Source organism: Chanos chanos, chromosome 12 (genome assembly GCF_902362185.1).
Source record: "Chanos chanos chromosome 12, fChaCha1.1, whole genome shotgun sequence".
In the NCBI taxonomy this organism is placed as follows: Eukaryota; Metazoa; Chordata; class Actinopteri; order Gonorynchiformes; family Chanidae; genus Chanos; species Chanos chanos.
In genome coordinates, this window is record NC_044506.1 from 6,986,951 (window position 1) to 7,001,950 (window position 15,000).

General features: G+C 43.1%; 1 protein-coding gene across 1 annotated transcript in view; it reads left to right on the forward strand.

The window, feature by feature from the left end:
- khdrbs3 (KH domain containing, RNA binding, signal transduction associated 3) overlaps window positions 1-15,000 on the forward strand; it is a 102,244-nt gene that overhangs the window by 70,457 nt on the left and 16,787 nt on the right. The window lies entirely within an intron of this gene.

Sequence of the window (15,000 nt, forward strand, 5' to 3'; positions counted from 1 at the left end):
CGGTTGTAATTCAGTGCAATGTACATTAAACAGTTTCCTCGTAAATGTCCTTCGTTTGACCTTGAACAGTAACAGAAGTGTTCCTGATTAAGTTTTTACTAATCGCATCTGTAAATCAGTGAAAAAGAAAAAAGAAAAAACAAACAAACAAAAAAAAAAACAGGGCAAGTCACCTGTCATATTCTTACTGACTGCTATAGTCTCAAACTGGCCCCAAGTGGCCTTATTATTCCATTTTACCATTAAAGAAGGCTGAACCAAAAATGTCTTTAGTATTGATCCCAGATTCATCAGTGTGACCACTCTAGCCACTAAAGTAGCCTTTAAGTGGACAGAGCTGATTGGGTCTCTCTACAGTAGTTTGACTGAATTAGCTCCAGAGGAAGCTGAGGCTCGGGTAACTGGAGAATGTTCTAGTAAGTCCTTCTGGAGGTTTCATTGCTACTACGCTGTTTCATATGGAGAAATATTGATTGGAGGAAATGCAATGCTTCAGTTAAAACTTGAAAGTATGACGCTCCACAGAAACGAGCCTAAGCGTCAAACTGAGCTCGATTCCAAGCTCATACAGCATCCTGTTAAACTTCTATGAGTTATTCATTCAGTAGTCACAGATTTCTTATGATTCTCGATCAATGTTAGTTTTACAAAATACTCCCCAGGGGTCATTGATCCACATGTTAACCTGTCAGAATAAGGATTGATTTATATGTGACATGTTCATACGTTTTCTCTTGTGTTAGAAGTTACATACCTCCTTAGGTTCAGTGCTTTATCAGCTGTTTTCCTGTACCATTCAACACGTTACTTTCCCATTCAACATGCACCGATGAGCCAAAACATTATGACCACCTGCCTAATATGCTGTTGGTCCGCCATGTGCTACCAAAACAGCGCCGACCCACCGAGGCATGGACTCTACAAGACCCCTGAAGGTGTCCTGTGGTATCTGGCACCAAAACAGCAGCAGGAGATCCTTCAAGTCCTGTTCATGGCTATGGTATTCCCTGATGGCAGTGTCCTCTTTCAGCAGGATAATGCACCCTGCCACACTGCACAGATTGTTCAGGAATGGTTTGAGGAACATGATGAAGTGCTCAAGGTGTTGCTCTGGCCTCCAAATTCTCCAGATCTCAGTCCGACTGAGCATCTGTGGGACGCGCTGGACTCACCGTGATTCACGCCGATTCACGGCGGCTCCACCTCGCAACTTACAGGACCTGAAGGATCTGCTGCTACTGTTTTGGTGCCAGATACCACAGGACACCTTCAGGGGTCTTGTAGAGTTCACGCCTCGGTGGGTCGCCGCTGTTTTGGCGGCAAACGGAGGACCAACAGTACATTAGGCAGGTGGTTTCAACATTTTGGCTCATCGGTGTACAACAGAATTTTGTCATTTAGTGTAACTATAACAGATTTTTGTAATTTCGTGTAACTTAAGTGCGTTGTGAGCATAGTTTCATAATGCATTTGGATTTGACATATTGATTAATAGGGGAACATTATCCAGAGCTTTGCAGGGGAAAAAAAAAAGAAAAAAAGAAAACAAAACATGTGACGAAGCCAGATGTTAGTGTCACTTGTCTGAAATGTTGTAAGCAGTGGTTCGGAAGAGTTAGCAGTTTGTTCGCTGTAGTTGCTCTTTTTGGAATGATTTTTTTTTTCTTCCTCTTTTTCTTTTCTTTTTTTTTTTATCTTTTTTGAATGTTTGCCAAACAGTGGCTGATCTGGACCGTCAGTACAGCGTTGGCCCACTTTGGGGGGGACGAGCTTGCTGGCAGGAACCCTGCATATTAAAAAAAAAAAAAGCCAGTGTGGTGGGAGTGTTGGGTGTAGGGTGGTGTGGGGATGCGGAGGAGGAGAAACGGCGTCCGTGTTTGGAAGTGTGCCTCAGCGGTCCATAGCTAACGGCATATGACAGGTTTATTCAGGGGTCATGATTCAAATGTTTAGAGGTCAGAAGGAAAGAAGTCCCAGCACAGCTGTTCCTCTTCATCTGCGCTGCTGTAATGCTCGTCGCTCGACGCCACCAGCTGTGCCTCCCACACCACCCGGAGAAAATAAAATCTTAAAACATCTGGCAGATGAAAAATCATGAGGAGTCACGGAGGATTAGGCTTCGAATGAATCTCTCTTCATATAGACATATCTCCTTTTTATATGGACCTCTAAATAGAAATTTCTCTTCCTCTGACAATGGAGAGCATGTATGCTCTCCAGAGTTACTGTTTTTTTTTTTTTTTCTTTCTTTCTTTCTTTCTTTCTTTTGTGGAAATGGTGAACAGCAACAACAACAACAACAACAACAACAACGACAGAAACAATGAAAACAACAACGACAACAAAAGCATTTTTTTTCTGTAACAGATCAGAAAGGAAAAAAGCAAAAGGTACCAGGCCTGGGAACCCCCTGCTAGGTTTCACCTCCGCTGTTTTTTTCTTTTTCTTTCTTGTTTTTTTTTTTTTTTTTTGTGTACGGCTGAAATGATTCACTGTCTTACTTCTATTTATGCATGTATTATGTAGGTGTCTGTGGGTATTTTGTTTTATTTTATTTTATTCATTACAACTGTGTCCACTTCAACCACAGATGACAGTGAGGCACAAAGACAAAGACAGAGAGAGAGAGAGAGAGAGAGAGAGACCACAATAGAGAAAGAGCTCTATCAGTGAAAGTCACACTAGTTTTCGTGCTTTTAGTAAAAAAATTAATTAAAAATCTATGTAAATCTACGTAATATTATTTATGCAACGTGATGCGAGAGAGTGTGAGAAATCACATTCAAATTTTATACTCCATTTCAACAAAATGAAACCTTGCTTTTTCTTGCTTTAGGGTAATAACTAGAATTACACAAAGATATTTCACCCGACAAGCAGCATCTATGAACTGTTTTTTTTTAAAGTGTCATTTTAATTGATACTGGTTTTCTAAAATATATTTATTTATTATTTATGCCTGCAAATGCAAACTGACAAGACGCTCTAGACAGCCAGGGTTGTGTTTTTATTTTCCCCATCGTCTTGGCTTGACTGGGAATTTTTGAGTTAGTCAACACAGAACAAAGTTAAGATCAGAGGGAACAGCATTAGCAGAAGTCTTTCCTTTGGAGACCTGACGAGTTCATTGGTACACGCCCATACAGGGCTTCTGTCTGACCAGCCTAACTTCAGTCTGATCCAACCAATGAATCAAATACCTTACTCATCAAGGTTTAGGAATCCAGTTTGCAGTTCACATGAATGTTCATTCTCTTAAACTGATGAGAGCAGAGAGATCAGATTACTACAACCATAGAGAGAGGGGGGGGGGGGGGCAGAGAGAGACAGAGAGACAGAGAGAGAGAGAGAGAGAGAGACAGAGAGAGAGAGAGAGAGACAGAGAGAGAAACAGAGAGGGAGAGAGAGAGGGAGAGAGAAAGGGAGAGAGAGAGGGAGAGAGAGAGAGAGAGAGAGAGAGAGAGAGAGAGAGAGAAAATGCAATAATGTGAATGTGAAACAATGTTACTATTCTTCTGTCAGTCCCTCTTGACTAAGATGCTTTGCCAGTGACATCCAAATCTTACATTGTTGTGTTTTTAGTGCCCCCGCCTCCCTTTTGAACCTGAAACGCATCCAACATGCTCTGAATTAGCCACATTACCCTGCCCGTTCTGCTCCTGGCTGTTAAGCTTCTCCTCTGTCTGACAGAGAGAGAGAGAGAGGGGTGAAAAAAAAAGGCATTTTCCAGGAAACCATGAACACTTGTCATTTCAATTTAGAGTCATAATTACAGGTTTGAGACTGCGGGTCTGACAGGAAACAAAAGGGGGGCTTTTCTCCGCGAGCCGCGCTATCCTCTCCACGAGTGAGATCAATTTCACAGACGCCAGCGCTGCCAGGGCTTTTGTGCCACCGTCCGACGCCCGGGCAATGCTTCAAAACGCTGTCACAAATCATGCATTTATTTCTCAGTGGAGCACTAAAGGAAGACAGACGGACGTCCGGCCCCGAGCGATACACCCCGATTAGGCTGTAATTCATCCAAAACCAACAGCCAACGTACGCTTACTGTTCCAGTGAGAGGTACACGGCAGGAATGTTTATCATTCTGGAAATACCAGGCAACATGTGGCCAAGAACAATTTATGTCACATAAAAATGAGAGATTCATTTGTTTTGTTTTGTTTTTTGTTTTGGTTTGGGTTTTTTTGTTTCTTTTTTTGTTTGTTTGTTTTTTTTCTTTTTTATGTTAAAGGGCCTTGTTCAGCTGGTCATGAGATGTTCAAGGAAAACCGCAGCGAAAAACGTTAAGAATCGCTACTGCACAGTCAAAGCTAGCGGCAGTTTGAGGCGAAGCTTCTTTCTCTTCCCCTTCCCAGTACCTGCCGACGTTTGATGGACAGACAGACAGGCAGGATATAGTCTTCTTATATTCCCGAGTAAACGGTGAAACAACGGTGCAGTTTTAACGTTAGACACTCTGGTTTTTTTTTTTGGGGGGGGGGGGGGGGGTAATAATTAGCATTGTCTAGGTGAGATTGCTCTGTTAAGGCTCACTTTGGCAGAATTAGGCTGTCTGTATGGGGCCTGTGAACTTTGGGTGTCTAAACACTCTCAGCTGTGTTAATTGTGACTGACAACACTGTACTGTTCCTGAGTGCTCTGAACATGCGAACGTGCATGCACCCCAGACTGAAAAATTACCACACAGCGTCGCGGTTGTAATCACGCAGTGTTGTGCAAGTCACTGAAAATTAGTAATTAGTTACAGGTACTACTTATTTCCTTTCAAAAGTAATTGAATTACTTTACCAATTGCTGCATATAAAAGTAGATACTTCGGGAAAGTAACTTTTGCATTACTTCTAAATGTTTGCTTCAGTTATCTTATTACTGCACACCAAGCAGATCAAGCCTTGGCTGTTTGGATAGAGTGGCTCCTCAACAGTTGCGTCGTTAGGTCCAATTATTCGAGGCTTCAGCCCCAAACATTTTAAGCCAAGCCCTGAATAGTTTTCCCCTGAAAAAGGAGATGTTTATAGCGGCGGGGGGGGGGGGGGGGGGGGGGGGGGGGGGGGGGGGACTCGCACACCAACATGAAAAGCTCTTAGCCCCGGACTTAGCCCCTGATCATTTCAATAGCTAGAAATGCCCCTGCTCCTTGGTCAGCGGCACTGGCACTGGGGTCTTTGGCAATTGGCTTTGTAGTAGCCTGTTGTTTTAACAGGCGCTTTAGAACATTAGAATGACTATTCTTTGATGTGGACTCACAAGTTCTCAAACCTGCATATAGACTACAACTCACCAGTGTATTTTTGTCCTTGATCTCGAGGAGGGAAAAATAATGTCCATATTTCCAGGACAGCAGGCTCACATTGCCCGAACTGTTGGCTATTGTGTGGGCTAGTGCTGATTCAGTCATTCATTGTGCCACCTAGGTCGGGTGACGTTAGTTCATGAACAGGAAATCAGGGGAATAGTCTGCATTTGTCTGCTATAGTCTGCAGTTGTCCATTAATATTTTCACGCAAGACAACAGTAATGAGCCTATTTAAATCTCAGTAATTGTAACTGCGTTATTTAATCTGAAAAGGTAATTAGTTACATTACTCGCTACCGCCAAAAACAGTGGAATTACCGTAATATGTCACTTTGTAATGTGATACTTCCAACACTGGTAGTCACAGTGTCGTGGTGTAGTCACACAGTGTCATTGTCTAGTCACAGTGTGATGGTTTAGTCACACAGTGTCATTGTGTAGTGAAAGTGTCGTGGTGTTGTAACAGTGTCATTGTGTAGTCACGGTGTTGTGGTGTTGTAACAGTGTCATTGTCTAGTCACAGTGTGATGGTTTTAGTCACACAGTGTCATTGTGTAGTCACAGTATCGTGGTGTTGTAACAGTGTCATTGTGTAGTGAAAGTGTCGTGGTGTTGTAACAGTGTCATTGTGTAGTCACAGTATCGTGGTGTTGTAACAGTGTCATTGTGTAGTCACAGTGGGATGGTTTAGTCACACAGTGTCATTGTGTAGTGACAGTGTCATGGTGTTGTAACAGTGTCATTGTGTAGTCACAGTGTCATGGTGCAGTCACACATTGTCATTGTGTAGTCACAGGGTCGTGGTGTTGTAACAGTGTCATTGTGTAGTCACAGTGGGATGGTTTAGTCACACAGTGTCATTGTGTAGTCACAGTGTGATGGTTTAGTCACACAGTGTCATTGTGTAGTCACAGTGTCGTGGTGTTGTAACAGTGTCATTGTGTAGTCACAGTGTCGTGGTGTTGTAACAGTGTCATTGTGTAGTCACAGTGTCGTGGTGTTGTAACAGTGTCACTGTGTAGTCACAGTGGGATGGTTTAGTCACACAGTGTCATTGTGTAGTCACAGTGTCGTGATGTTGTAACAGTGTCATTGTGTAGTCACAGTGTCGGCGGTGTTGTAACAGTGTCATTGTGTAGTCACAGTGTCATGGTGCAGTCACACATTGTCATTGTGTAGTCACAGTATCGTGGTGTAGTCACACAGTGTCATTGTGTTGTAACAGTGTGATGGTTTAGTCACACAGTGTCATTGTGTAGTCACAGTGTCATGTTGTAGTCACAGCATCGTGGTCTAGTCAGTGTCGTGTTTCAGTCACAGTGTTGTGTTTCAGTCACAGTGTCATGGTGCAGTCACACAGTGTCATTGTGTAGTCACAGTGTCATCGTGTAGACAATTTCCTTAGTATTTATATTACATTGTAATTGAACACACACAGGTTGGTCCATTATTGGCATTGATTCAGTATTACTATGTGTAAAGTCCTCAGTTTAATGTTCCATGGAACCACCATAATAAATCCAAGCTGATCTTTGAGTATTAGTGCTGATATATACATTCTCACAGTTTCATTACGAAAATACCAATTTGAAAAACGTAGATCCCCATTGCAGTTCTGAATGTGTTCCAATGTGTGTGTGTGTGTGTGTGAGAGAGAGAGAGAGAGAGAGAGAGAGAGAGAGAGAGAGAGAGTCAGCAGTGTGTTAAGTATGCGGACAATTGCTCGAATATTCAACTGTCAACAGGCAGCAACTATAAATTTCAAAAACTATTTTGAAATATTCTCGAAATTTTTGAAATATTCAGAGAAAACAATCTGAGCAGTTATAGCTGAATCACAGAAGATTACTAGAGACAGCATGGCATGATCTATTTATTTATTTACTTATTCATTCAGTTATTTATTTATAACGAGGCAAAATTCTTCACGTTTTTCAAAGCATCAGCAAGCAGGAAGGAATGCCCTTTCTGTTACTGTCTGTGCATTCATTCTGGTGAGGGTTGATTATGCCGTAAATGCCAGAGTTACTTTAACACTGGTGTGGTGTAGGCATAATTGAATTACTTTACCAATTGCTGCATATAAAAGTAGATACTTCGGGAAAGTAACTTTTGCATTACTTCTAAATGTTTGCTTCAGTTATCTTATTACTGCACACCAAGCAGATCAAGCCTTGGCTGTTTGGATAGAGTGGCTCCTCAACAGTTGCGTCGTTAGGTCCAATTATTCGAGGCTTCAGCCCCAAACATTTTAAGCCAAGCCCTGAATAGTTTTCCCCTGAAAAAGGAGATGTTTATAGCGGCGGGGGGGGGGGGGGGGGGGGGGGGGGGGGGGGGGGGGACTCGCACACCAACATGAAAAGCTCTTAGCCCCGGACTTAGCCCCTGATCATTTCAATAGCTAGAAATGCCCCTGCTCCTTGGTCAGCGGCACTGGCACTGGGGTCTTTGGCAATTGGCTTTGTAGTAGCCTGTTGTTTTAACAGGCGCTTTAGAACATTAGAATGACTATTCTTTGATGTGGACTCACAAGTTCTCAAACCTGCATATAGACTACAACTCACCAGTGTCTAGTCACAGTGTGATGGTTTAGTCACACAGTGTCATTGTGTAGTGAAAGTGTCGTGGTGTTGTAACAGTGTCATTGTGTAGTCACGGTGTTGTGGTGTTGTAACAGTGTCATTGTCTAGTCACAGTGTGATGGTTTAGTCACACAGTGTCATTGTGTAGTCACAGTATCGTGGTGTTGTAACAGTGTCATTGTGTAGTGAAAGTGTCGTGGTGTTGTAACAGTGTCATTGTGTAGTCACAGTATCGTGGTGTTGTAACAGTGTCATTGTGTAGTCACAGTGGGATGGTTTAGTCACACAGTGTCATTGTGTAGTGACAGTGTCATGGTGTTGTAACAGTGTCATTGTGTAGTCACAGTGTCATGGTGCAGTCACACATTGTCATTGTGTAGTCACAGGGTCGTGGTGTTGTAACAGTGTCATTGTGTAGTCACAGTGGGATGGTTTAGTCACACAGTGTCATTGTGTAGTCACAGTGTGATGGTTTAGTCACACAGTGTCATTGTGTAGTCACAGTGTCGTGGTGTTGTAACAGTGTCATTGTGTAGTCACAGTGTCGTGGTGTTGTAACAGTGTCATTGTGTAGTCACAGTGTCGTGGTGTTGTAACAGTGTCACTGTGTAGTCACAGTGGGATGGTTTAGTCACACAGTGTCATTGTGTAGTCACAGTGTCGTGATGTTGTAACAGTGTCATTGTGTAGTCACAGTGTCGCGGTGTTGTAACAGTGTCATTGTGTAGTCACAGTGTCATGGTGCAGTCACACATTGTCATTGTGTAGTCACAGTATCGTGGTGTAGTCACACAGTGTCATTGTGTTGTAACAGTGTGATGGTTTAGTCACACAGTGTCATTGTGTAGTCACAGTGTCATGTTGTAGTCACAGCATCGTGGTCTAGTCAGTGTCGTGTTTCAGTCACAGTGTTGTGTTTCAGTCACAGTGTCATGGTGCAGTCACACAGTGTCATTGTGTAGTCACAGTGTCATCGTGTAGACAATTTCCTTAGTATTTATATTACATTGTAATTGAACACACACAGGTTGGTCCATTATTGGCATTGATTCAGTATTACTATGTGTAAAGTCCTCAGTTTAATGTTCCATGGAACCACCATAATAAATCCAAGCTGATCTTTGAGTATTAGTGCTGATATATACATTCTCACAGTTTCATTACGAAAATACCAATTTGAAAAACGTAGATCCCCATTGCAGTTCTGAATGTGTTCCAATGTGTGTGTGTGTGTGTGTGAGAGAGAGAGAGAGAGAGAGAGAGAGAGAGAGAGAGAGAGAGAGTCAGCAGTGTGTTAAGTATGCGGACAATTGCTCGAATATTCAACTGTCAACAGGCAGCAACTATAAATTTCAAAAACTATTTTGAAATATTCTCGAAATTTTTGAAATATTCAGAGAAAACAATCTGAGCAGTTATAGCTGAATCACAGAAGATTACTAGAGACAGCATGGCATGATCTATTTATTTATTTACTTATTCATTCAGTTATTTATTTATAACGAGGCAAAATTCTTCACGTTTTTCAAAGCATCAGCAAGCAGGAAGGAATGCCCTTTCTGTTACTGTCTGTGCATTCATTCTGGTGAGGGTTGATTATGCCGTAAATGCCAGAGTTACTTTAACACTGGTGTGGTGTAGGCATTTTTTTTTTCTTTTAAGGAGCAGAGCAGCGGAGTGTGTGCTCAGAAGTAGCTGAGCTTTGGGGCCCAATGCTGTGGCTTGAGTATGATTATCAGGCAAAGGACAGTGTTGGAGTCTGTATGTGTTTAGAACAGTCAGGTTGAGAGAAGCCCTGGCATCTGTATCGGTTTGAGATGAGGGATGGGAGGACTGTTAGAGTGTACGGGCGTTCAGATGAACGCTGGTGTGTGTCTGCGTGTTCAGTGCAGTGGACTGTTTGAATCTATATGTGTTCAGTTTTGCTGGACAGAGAGGAGCGTTGGTGTGTGTATGTGTGTTCAATACTGTTAGGGAAAGAGGAGGGTCTGTCTGTGGATGCGCTCAGTGTTATTGTGGAGAGAGGAGCAGTGTTTGTGTGTGTATTGTAGAGCAGAGAGGAGCAGTGATGCCAGTGTGTGTGTGTGTATTGTAGAGCAGAGAGGAGCAGTGATTGTAGAGCAGAGAGGAGCAGTGATGCCAGTGTGTGTGCGTGTGTATTGTAGAGCAGAGGGGAGCAGTGATGTCAGTGTGTGTGTGTGTGTGTATTGTAGAGCAGAGAGGAGCAGTGATGTCAGTGTGTGTGTGTGTGTGTGTATTGTAGAGCAGAGAGGAGCAGTGATGTCAGTGTGTGTGTGTGTGTGTGTGTGTGTGTATTGTAGAGCAGTGAGGAGCAGAGATGTCAGTGTGTGTGTGTGTATTGTAGAGCAGAGAGGAGCATTGATGTCAGTGTGTGTGTGTATATTGTAGAGCAGAGAGGAGCAGTGGTGTTGTGTGTATTGTAAAGCAGAGAGGAGCAGTGTTTGTGTGCGTATTGTGGAGCAGAGAGGAGCAGTGATGTCAGAGTGGGTGTGTATATTGCAGAGCAGAGAGGAGCAGCGATTGCATGTGTATTGTAGAGCAGTGAGGAGCAGTGATGTCAGAGTGTGTGTGTATATTGTAGAGCAGAGAGGAGCAGTGATGTCAGTGTGTGTGTGTATATTGTAGAGCAGAGAGGAGCAGTGTTGTTGTGTGTATTGTAAAGCAGAGAGGAGCAGTGATTGTAGGTGTATTGTAGAGCAGTGAGGAGCAGTGTTGTTGTGTGTATTGTAAAGCAGAGAGGAGCAATGATTGTATGTGTATTGTGGAGCAGAGAGGAGCAGTGATGTCAGTGTGTGTGTATTGGGGAGCAGAGAGGAGCAGTGATGTCAGTGTTGGTGAGACACATAATGTCAAAGTCTCTCTGAGCGTGTGCTGTGGCCCCAGAGGGCAAAGCTTATCTTTCAACAACAGGCCTCAAAGCTTTAGCCTAGCATACTAATGAAAAGTCACTTAGGAGCTGTCTGCTTCTGTTTGTGCTATCTCTCTCTCTCTCTCTCTCTCTCTCTCTCTCTCTCTCTTTCTCTCTCTCTCTCTCTGTCTCCTCTTCCTTTTACTGTCGCATATACAGCATTCTCTCTCTCTCTCTCTCTCTCTCTCTCTGTCTCCTCTTCCTTTAACTGTCACACATACAGCATTCTCTCTCTCTCTCTCTCTCTCTCTGTATCGAGCTCTCATTCGTTTTCTAACTCCAGTTAATCCTGCTTGGGCTGAAGAGGATTGCTCTATTTCCTAAGCTCTGTGTTTGTTCCCATTATGTCTCTCGACATATTTCCCCTGGTCTGCTAGTCTCCTGTTCCCCCTCGCTCTTCCTCCACGCAGCTTCTTCACCGGCTCTTACACACACACACACACACACACACAAACACAGACACTCAGACGCACACACACACACACACACACACACACACGCCTGATCAAAAACCAGCTTTGGCACTCAATAAGCACTGGCTGATTTTATTGAATTATCTGGAATTAGAGTCTCTCCTCTGAAGCCCCAGCCAGGTTCAGTCAATCAACACATGCACGACGTGCACAAACACAGCATTAGTGCGTGTGCGTGTGCGGGGGAGATACGGGTGAGAAAAGAGGAGTCAGGTAATTCTGCGTGCCGCTGACGTCTTTGTCGTAGAGGGGTTTCGGTTAAAGGAAAAGTGATTAGAGAGCTTCATTAGTCTGCGGCGTAAGTCTGAACAGCAGCAGACGGCACACAGACAGTGCAAGTGAAGTGGTTGGAATTAAAATGACATTAGAAACTGGGAAAGGATCTGAATACAAACAGGGCTTTTTTTTTTTTTTTTCCACACGTACGCTTGAGTGTTAGTCATTTCAGTACAGACTACATTCGAGACAACGCAGAACACTTAGAACACACCAGGAAGCTAACAGTGCACTTCACAATTAATTCAAATGTGGTACATTTCTGTGTGAGGACATATTATAGTACTGGAATGACGGAAAATGAATATTAAAGACTGCTTTTTACTGTCTCAGTCACTGTTCAGGATGCAAAATGAGGTGATAAAGTACTTTACTGAGGTCATGTGATTCAAAGCGCTCAGCAATGCAGTCACTTTGCTCAGGTGTATGTGACAATGAAGAGTAGGGGGGCATTCCTTGTCTGGCCACTTGTGCTTTTGTGGTCGGACAGATCGACAGGAAGACTCTGTGACTTTATTTTTATTTATTTATTTTTTTAGAGACACAAGCAAACAAGAATATAGGTGAACACGAAGCATTCACAGAAAGTGTTCAGCGGCGACAAAAAGTCTTAGGTCTTTAGAAAAAGCAATCGCGTTTAATTCAGAAACCAGATCTGAACATCGCTAAACAAACAAACAAAAAAATGAAAACAAATGAACGAGACATGAACGAATAACGCTGAGTATCTTTTAAGTGTAAATCGGGGGCATCTGATGTGTGCTTGTCTAATCTGAGACGCTTGAACATAACTGATCAAAACACAGGCATGAGTACCATTCGCAGTGTGTGTTTTTTTTTTGTTTTTTTTTAAGACAACTTGGAAATGTGTTTTTCTGACTTCAAGGAAACAGCTCCCCACTGGTACTGTGAGTGAGGAACCAAAGCCCTGTTCCCTTAACTGCACCCCCCCCCTCCTCCCCCCCCCCTCCCCCACCTCCCCACTGGTGTATAATGTGCCTGTTGGTTTTCGAGTTCAAGCTGACTAATTTATTGGTTAAGCACAGTGCGCTGGGCAGTACTGTCCATGCCTGGTCAGGTTCTACAGAGCTGCTTTCGGATTCACGTGGTGATAGTGAGGTTTTTGACTGACGCCACTCAACGACTGAAACCGTAAACGGGCCAACGTCACCTCAGCCATCCACCTACTCAGTGCATATCTGATTTGTTTGGCGTGTTTGAGACAGCAGGCGGGAGCAGTAAATTGAGGGACGGCCTCTAATGGGGGATGATATGACATATGGTGTGCAATTTCGCCATGTTCCAGGAAACCAGGGCGCATATTTTTTTTTGGGAGGGTTTTTACAGTAAAGTCCAAAAAACTGATTGTCATCTCTCCTATAATGTAAACACCATGAAAACTTCAGAGCGACACTGTGTAGAAGGACCACAAACCACAAATGGCTTTGATCTTATTCTCATCAAAGCAGGACTTAATATGGGTTTTAATGTAATATAAAATGTATTTGTTTCTATGTTTTTCCCACTTAACTGAGAACACTGACCAGTAGATTATGAGTTGACTTACACCACTGGTTCCCTTCTCCAGTTCACTGGGCAACAGATCTGGAGCTCAGAACCACTGAATTACACTAAACCATCAATAGGTTCTGTTGTAGCAGTTATTGCTTTCTGATGATGACGACGACGACGACGATGATGATGATGATGACAACGAGGATGATGATGATGATGATGATAATACAGAAGATAAGGAGCAGATGAAGAAAAAGATGATGGCATTAATTATCTTAATGTCAGTGAAGAAGATGAGGATGAAGAGGAAAAAAGACGACGCAGACGATGTACATTCCATATGGATAGAGGTTAATATATTAAGGAGTAAAACGCTTTCCTTTTTTCACTGTTGTTTTTCTTGCACTTCCTTCCTAAGTCCCTAGTCCATCAGGATTAAAGATAAAAGGCTCCAAAAAAAACCTGTCATTTGTCACAAGAATGCCTCCAATCAGGCTTTAGTGCCATAATAATAAGACGGAGTATGATGAGAATTTTTTTTTTCTTTTTTTTCTCTCTCTCCGTTTTGCCTGTCCGTTGTTTCTAAGTCGCACAGCCATTCATTTCATGCACTGGAATTGGGCACAGATGGAATTAAGAGGGAAATTTGCAGGGATGAAAGGCGTGTCACTGGGGGTCGGGCTCTTTTGTGGAAGTGTTAGTCCTATTTATCCTAAATTAGCATGGGTACAGCAGGGCTAGGCTTTGAAGTCTGACTCAGAATGAGGTTTAGTAGGACAAGGAGAGAGGAGAGGAGAGGAGAGGAGAGAAGAGAAGAGAAGAGAAGAGAAGAGAAGAGAAGAGAAGAGAGGAGAAGAGAAGAGAAGAGAAGAGAAGAGAAGAGAAGAGAAGAGAAGAGAAGAGGAGAGGAGAGGAGAGGAGAGGAGAGGTTATGTCTTATGTCATATGTATGAAGTTACTTGTATATAAAAATGTTATATGCATGTATTACTTGTATGTAAAACTCTTATATGAATATGTTAAATGTATATAAAAATGTAATATGAATGCTGTGTTTTCCTGTGAATCTACATTTTTGTTCGAGACAGGAGACTTGTAGTGGGGTGTACAATGAGTGTCAGGACCTCACCCCTTTGACCTTTCGACATGTGCGTGCGTGCGTGTCTGTGTGTGTGTGTGTGTGTGTGTGTGTGTGTGTGTGTCTGCGTGTGCATGTGTGTGTGTGTGTGTGTGTGTTTGTGTGTGCGTGCGGGTGCGCGTGCGTGCATGTGTGTGTGTGTGTGTGTGTGTGTGTGTGCGTGCGTGCGTGTGTGTGCGTGTGTGTGTGTGTGCGTGTGTGTGTGTCTGTGTCTGCGTGTGTGTGTGTCTGTGTTTGTGTGTGTGTGCGGGCGTGCGTGCGTGTTTGTGTGTGTGTGTGTGTGTGTGTGTGTGTGTGTGTGCGTGTGTGTGCGTGTGTGTGTGTCTGTGTCTGCGTGTGTGCGTGTATGCGTGTGTGTGTGTCTGTGTCTGCGTGTGTGTGTGTGTGTGTGTGTGTGCGTGTGTGCGTGTGTGTCGTAGCAGTGTTATTTTATTCGGCAGAGGGCCGTGTGAATGTGTGATGTGATTGTGCAGGTGACATTAATCTCCCTCTGCGCTGTCTGTCTGTGATTCACAGGAGTGGAGAGTGTTCTGAGTACATAAATTGCCATTAGCGAGGAACTCTTTAGTCAGGTCCACTAAACTGCACTTAACTGAAGAGGTTATTCAATTCAGACATGACCCAGAATCTCAGTACGGTGTTAATATTTAACTCACCGCATACAAAGCGCCACTCTCAGTCTCCCCGGACAGACTCACACAGCCACGTGCACATTTTATGAATAATCTTCACTGTCGCATTATTATTATTATTATTATTATTATTATTATTATTATTATTATTAT